The sequence below is a fragment of the Sinocyclocheilus rhinocerous genome, unplaced genomic scaffold (assembly GCF_001515625.1).
Source record: "Sinocyclocheilus rhinocerous isolate Xijiao unplaced genomic scaffold, SAMN03320098_v1.1 scaffold1401, whole genome shotgun sequence".
Taxonomy (NCBI): Eukaryota; Metazoa; Chordata; class Actinopteri; order Cypriniformes; family Cyprinidae; genus Sinocyclocheilus; species Sinocyclocheilus rhinocerous.
Window position 1 is genome coordinate 49,791 of NW_015637536.1, and position 7,234 is coordinate 57,024.

At 40.0% G+C, this 7,234-nt stretch overlaps 1 protein-coding gene across 1 annotated transcript in view; it reads left to right on the plus strand.

The window, feature by feature from the left end:
• LOC107748952 (FA complementation group A) overlaps nt 1-7,234 on the plus strand; it is a 53,115-nt gene that overhangs the window by 14,102 nt on the left and 31,779 nt on the right. The window lies entirely within an intron of this gene.

Genomic DNA, 7,234 nt, shown 5'->3' on the forward strand with positions numbered 1-7,234 from the left:
ACGCAGTTGCTTATGGCTTAGGTGAAGGGAAACAATTGAGAAAGAAAATGGATGTGTAACAGTATATTGGTTCACAGCAGTTTAATGTTCCTGTTGCTTTCTGTGTCATGAACGTTAATCAAACAACAAAACACAAAGAAAAATCACTTTTGTAGCTTTAACACAAATTTATTAGATTTAATTTATACAGTGAAGGCTATGCAGTGTTATTTTACATTTGATTATTCAATTTCTGTACCTGAATACTGTTAGACTTACCTGAAAAATCTGCAAGCACTACTACAATAGACAAGCACTGCTTGTATCTTTGTTCTGTTATTTATCTATGCTTGTAATTTCCTATGCTGATTTACTCACCTACAAAATCACCCCAATCATTTATTATTTTTTCCAAATAGAGCTATTGTATTCATCTGATTTTTTTTTTTCATATCGCAATATATATCGCAGAAAAAAAAAAATATCGCAATGTGAGGTTTTTTTCCCCAATATCGTGCAGCCCTACTACCAGTGATTTTCTGGAATCTGTGCGTGTGTTCACACACATCCCGTAAAGACAAGTTACATTACGATGTGACGTGTAATGTTCCACTAAGCTGGTGAAAGATCTCAGCTTCAGCGTGGATGGTGAGGAGCTCACTGATCAATTCTATATTCCAGTTTGCACATTTTTTTTTTTTTTTGTCGTGAATGTTTATTTGCCTTCAAAACACCCTGTAAAAGGTCATCATCACTATGACACACCCTTTACAGCAGTGGTCGCCAACCCGTCGATCGCGATAGATCTTTATTACTGTCCCAGTAGATCTCGAAAATAACAGTAAAATAAGTTCAAAAATGCATTACATTTCTGGGGTTATATTAATGTATCACTGAAGGGAACTGTCTTGAGAAAAGTTTCGATGGCAATGGCATTTTCTTCTCCTCCGTATAAAGTGCGGCTCTGCTTTGTTTACAGTGGTAACCAAGGAAACGCTATTGCGGTCGGTTCATAAGCAGTGATGCCAAGTTCGCGGTTTTCCCGCGGAATTGGGCTACTTTAACACCGTTGCCGCGGGCTGTTGTTCATGTCCGCGGGTTGAAGCGACCCCAATAACGTGATATTTAGCCCCTGGAATGCGAATTTTACTGGAAGATCCCCGCAGAAAAACATGTATTTTACCCCCAGAATGGATTTTTTCAGGGGAAAACCCCCTCGGAACGCTATTGGACTAGTTTTATTGCGAAAACCTGGCAACCCTGTTCATAGGCGCCACCTGCTGTCAGAGAGCGCGTCTCATTCAGACCTGCTGTTTTTGTTTCGTGCAGATGTTTTATGTAGCAAATAAATAAATAACACCTAAAGTCAGACCATTCTGTTTTTGTTTTAAATCCTGAAATGAATCTAAATCAAATCAAAAACAACTGCCCGTGCAGATCATGATTAAAATGCAGTGGTTGCCTCTAATTTCAAATGGCTAGATATTTTTGTTTAAAGCCAGTTGTTTGTTATAAAGCAAATAGCCAATAAATAAATTTGCTTAAAAATCAGTATCAGAATCCAATTTGCTAGTTAAAAAAAAAGAAAGAAAGAAAAGAAAATCTGAATTCTGAATCAGCTATGAGCGCGTCATCACTAATTAAAATACTAAGTAAAAGGCCTCAAATTTGAAGTACAATCTGGGATGTCTTTTTCTATCAATTCTTCAATAGGTAGATCTTGTCTTTCATAAAGGCCGAGGTCAGGGATCTTGGACCTAAAAAGGTTGGTGACCACTGGGTTAGTGGGATGATTGTCCACTAACCTATACCATTCAATAAATGGGGAGTGGGATGTGTGTCCATTTGCAATTTATTGATGTTGCCGTGGGTTGTTGTTCATGTCCGCGGGTTGAAGCGACCCCAATAACGTGATATTTAGCCCCTGGAATGCGAATTTTACTGGAAGATCCCCGCAGAAAAACATGTATTTTACCCCCAGAATGGATTTTTACAGGGAAATCCCCTCGAAACGCAATTGGACTAGTTTTATTGCGAAAACCTGGCCACCCTGTTAAGCGCCACCTCCTGTAAGAGAGTGCGTCTCATTCAGACCTGCTGTTTTTGTTTCGTGCAGATGTTTTATGTAGCAAATAAATAAATAACACCTAAAGTCAGACCATTCTTTTTTTGTTTTAAATCCTGAAATTAATCTAAATCAAATCAAAAACAACTGCCCATGCAGATCGCGAATAAAATGCAGTGGTTGCCTCTAATTTCAAATGGCTAGATAGATATGTTTAAAGCCAGTTTGTTTGTTATAAAGCAAATAGCCAATAAATAAATTTGCGTAAAAATCAGTATCAGTATCAGAATCCAATTTGCTAGTTAAAAAAAAAGAAAGAAAAGAAAATCTGAATTCTGAATCAGCTATGAGCGCGTCATCACTAATTAAAATACTAAGTAAAAGGCCTAAAATTTGAAGTACAATCTGGGATGTCGTTTTCTATCAATTCTTCAATAGGTAGATCTTGTCTTTCATAAAGGCCGAGGTCAGGGATCTTAGGCCTAAAAAGGTTGGTGACCACTGACCTAAATGAGATCGTGATTAAAATGCAGTGGTTGCCTCTAATTTCAAATGGCTAGATATTTTTGTTTAAAGCCAGTTTGTTTGTTATAAAGCAAATAGCCAATAAATAAATTTGCTTAAAAATCAGTATCAGTATCAGAATCCAATTTGCTAGTTTAAAAAAAAAGAAAAAAGAAAAGAAAATCTGAATTCTGAATCAGCTATGATCGGATCATCACTAATTAAAATACTAAGTAAAAGGCCTCAAATTTGAAGTCTTTTTCTATCAATTCTTCAATAGGTAGATCTTGTCTTTCATAAAGGCCGAGGTCAGGGATCTTGGGCCTAAAAAGGTTGGTGACCACTGCTTTACAGCATTGGTCCTGCCTTTTGTTCACACAGGGCTCGTTCCGGGACTGATCCCGGCAGTGTTACTATGTCCCCATCCTGTGTTTGTGTTCTCACAGAAGGCACTCTGGCAATTTTCTGTGGCTGTGTGAAAGGGGCTTTTCAAAGACAGTTTCATCCATGTTCTAAATGCAATCTGGTATTTGATTATTAACAATAAAGCCAAAAATAATTTGATTATTAACAATACAAATACACTAGAAACAGAAAACCAAGGAACAGAATTGTGGACACCGACGATACAACCAACCAACAGTGGGGTATAACTGCACAAGGAGTAATTGGCAAACAAAGCACACCTGGGAACAATCAGAGAACTAATCAACAAGAAAACTACAAACTGACTGCAAAATGGTGCACCAGACAGGAAGTAACTTAAAGGTCTACACACAAGATATATAATATATAATATAACCGAGACCCCAGGGAGCGGATTCCAGACGCTCCACAAAAGCGGACAGAGCAGGGAGACAGGACGGAGTCGGCAGAGTAACAGACTACCAAGCCAGAGCTGATGGAGCTAAGGACCACTAAGGTGGAGCCAATGGAGCTGGAGACCAGAGCGGAGCTTGGAACCATGCTGGCAGAAACGCACTCTGAGGTAGCAACGGAACCAATAATGGTTACAGAGAATTCATTGATGGCCTCCTGGGCTGTGACAGGACAGGCAGAGGGTTCAGGAGTGGACAAAACCACCTCAGGAGAAGTGTGTGTGGCACACACAGAATATTGATGGCCTTATTAACAATAAAGCAAAAAATAATTTGATTATTAACAATACAAATACACTAGAAACAGAAAACCAAGGAACAGAATTGTGGACACCGACGATACAACCAACCAACAGTGGGGTATAACTGCACAAGGAGTAATTGGCAAACAAAGCACACATGGGAACAATCAGAGAACTAATCAACAAGAAAACTACAAACTGACTGCAAAATGGTGCACCAGACAGGAAGTAACTTAAAGGTCTACACACAAGATATATAATATATAATATAACCGAGACCCCAGGGAGCGGATTCCAGACGCTCCACAAAAGCGGACAGAGCAGGGAGACAGGACGGAGTCGGCAGAGTAACAGACTACCAAGCCAGAGCTGATGGAGCTAAGGACCACTAAGGTGGAGCCAATGGAGCTGGAGACCAGAGCGGAGCTTGGAACCATGCTGGCAGAAACGCACTCTGAGGTAGCAACGGAACCAATAATGGTTACAGAGAATTCATTGATGGCCTCCTGGGCTGTGACAGGACAGGCAGAGGGTTCAGGAGTGGACAAAACCACCTCAGGAGAAGTGTGTGTGGCACACACAGAATATTGATGGCCATTGCAGCATAATCAAGTTGAGACGATCAGATAAAAACAATCATAAGGGAAACCTCCATTTTGGTCAGATGAGCCACCTTAGTAAAGTCTTTTACATCGTCAAGGAGATCTTGCCTTGAGGACTGAGACACAGGAGCCTCACTGCTGGATCCATTTGGTCGAGTCTTCTGTAACGATGCTGAGCTCAGAGATGAGGGAGAGTAGGATCTATGTGCAGTGAGTTCATTAACAGAATAAAAATACAAAAGAATAGGAAAACAACAGAAAACCAAGGAAAAGACCTGAGGACACCAGTACAACCATTCATGGACAAGACTTGACAAAGAACACAGGAAGCACTGGGGTGTAACTACACAAGGAGTAATCAACAAGAAAACGCTCCAGTTACTAATGTAACCTTGGTTCCCTGAGATAAGGGAATGAGTGTTGTGTCACTAACGCTCATGGGGAAACTCCTGTTTACTCCGATACCGAAGCCTGATTTGTTCATGTTCGTGTAGCTACTATATAAGTCAGCTTTGAGCGCCATTTCATCAGAATCTTTCGACTGAAGTGTCATTGATTCGCTTGCAGCCTTATAGCACGGCAGGCTACGCAACGCCCGTTCCCTTATCTCAGGGAACTGAGGTTACATTAGTAACCGGAGCGTTCCCTTTTGAACGGTCTCTCACGTTGCATTGCTGACACTTATCGGGAGCTCATCCAAATAGCGCCGTGCTGTAAGCAAGTGCAGAACGAAGCCACTCTGCAAGCCCAGCCCTGGAGCACCCGTACTGAGGGCTCCTGTAAGCATGAGCCAATAATGAGACCCAAGCCTCTTAGTCTGAGGATTACATAACATAACCCTCTCCACTTACAAAAAGGATTAGGTAGAATTAAGCGGAAAAAATCTGTGTCTGCAGGGCAGGGACATCCAAGTTATAAAACCTAGTGAAGGTAGATGGCGACGACCAGCAGGCAGCTGCACAAATATCACCAATATAAATCCCACTGGACCAAGCCCAGGAGGAGGCCATTTCTCTGGTGGAGTGGGCCCTCACACCTATAGGACACTGCAAGTCAACTGAGGTGTAAGCCAGGGCTATAGCATCCACTATCCGGCAGCCCTTTAGAGCGGGTTCCGAAGCATACGAAGAGCTGCTCTGAGTGCCTAAACGGTCCAGAGTGCTCAACATATACTCTAAGAGAGTGGATTAGGACTAGTGGTCGACCGATATTGGACTTTTAATGGCTGATGCTGTTATTGAGAAATCAATCTGGCCAATATGAGGCTGATATAATAACATACTATTTTTTGTCATACTATTTATTCTTTTTTTTTTTTTTTTTTGGGGTTTTTTTTTTTGCATTTGTTTTTAAAATGAAAAAAAAATCTCCATGTACTGGAAGCTTGTGACACTATAACAAATTCCTTGTATGTGCAAACATACTTGGCAATAAAGCTCTTTCTGATTCTGATTCTGATTCTATTACAGTAAATGAGAGACATGCAGAAAATTGGTGAAACTAAATGAACATTTATTGTGCATAAATATTTATTAAAACCTAAATTTAAAAAAATGTAAACAATTGAAGTAGCATTTAGTGCAGCAAATTGTCAACGTAAGGAAATAACTCTAAAAAAAGTGTATTACGTCTAAATGAACTCATAAAAATCTAATATAATTTCATAAATTGCATAAACAATTATGAACAAAACAGCATCATGTATTTATGCATTGTTTAATCCAAAGAGCCGAAGCGCCATTCACACAGATTGCATTTAAAAACATATGAGACACAGTGAAAAGGAATAAACCTCCACAAATTCGTGACGTGTTTTCTAAAACTTTAAACCGTTTTAACTTTGCCTGGCTTTCTATGCAACTCTTGTGCGAGACGTGAGTGCAGCAGTCATATTTGTCCGTCTAACAAATGTGCTGAATATGTGTTCTTTGTGAATGTCTTGGTTTCGGTTTTAACCTAATCAAGATCTTCTAAGGATTGAGCTACTATATTGCTCTAATATTTTGAATGAATAACGCAGCAGCGGTGTGTCTCGTGGGCTAGACTAACAAAACATTAAAATGCAACAAAGTCACTACATCATCCCCGCATCTCGCGCGCCACTGATGACGCTCCCTGACACACTCCTACCATTCAAATGCAAATGTTTATTTTAAATTCGACTAATATTCATTCTTTATTCACAATCTCCTCATCACAGGCAGGCACAGCACTCATTTCGGCATGTGTTCGTGTTTGTGTGTGCTGTCTGCATCACTCATAGCACGTGCCTATATCGTGCACTATATCCACCATTTTTTATATCATTATCGAAGAAGGTGTACCGTCGATAAATATCGATACCGTTTTATCATCCAGGCCTATGTTGATGAAACATCTACAAAAAATATTAGAAAACCTAAACAAACAAAATGTAAACAAACGAGGTAACACTTAAATTAGCATAATTCTCAGGGTTTCTGCGGGGTCTTAAGTCTTAAAAAGTCTTAAATTGTACAAGAAAGTCTTAAAGGGGTCATATGATGCTGCTAAAAAGAACATTATTTTGTGTATTTGGTGTAATGAAATGTGTTTATGTGGTTTAAAGTAAAAAAAACACATTATTTTCCACATACTGTACATTATTGTTTCTCCTCTATGCCCCGCCTTTTTGAAACGCCTCGATTTTTACAAAGCTCATCGGTCAGAAAAAGCGAGGTGTGCTGTGATTGGCCAACTATCCAGTGCGTTGTGATTGGCCGAATACCTCAAGCGTGAGACGGAAATGTTACACCCCTCACCATACTGTGATGGCGTGTCCCAGCCGGAGCGACGACACAAAAACATTAAAACCCATTACAAACGAGGCATTTGTTGCATCCAGTGGGGACATAATTACTGATTATAATGACTGTCTTTTTACGCGTTGCGTTGCATCGCGCCGCGTAAACATAAAACCATGGCTGCATTTGTGATCGGAGAAAT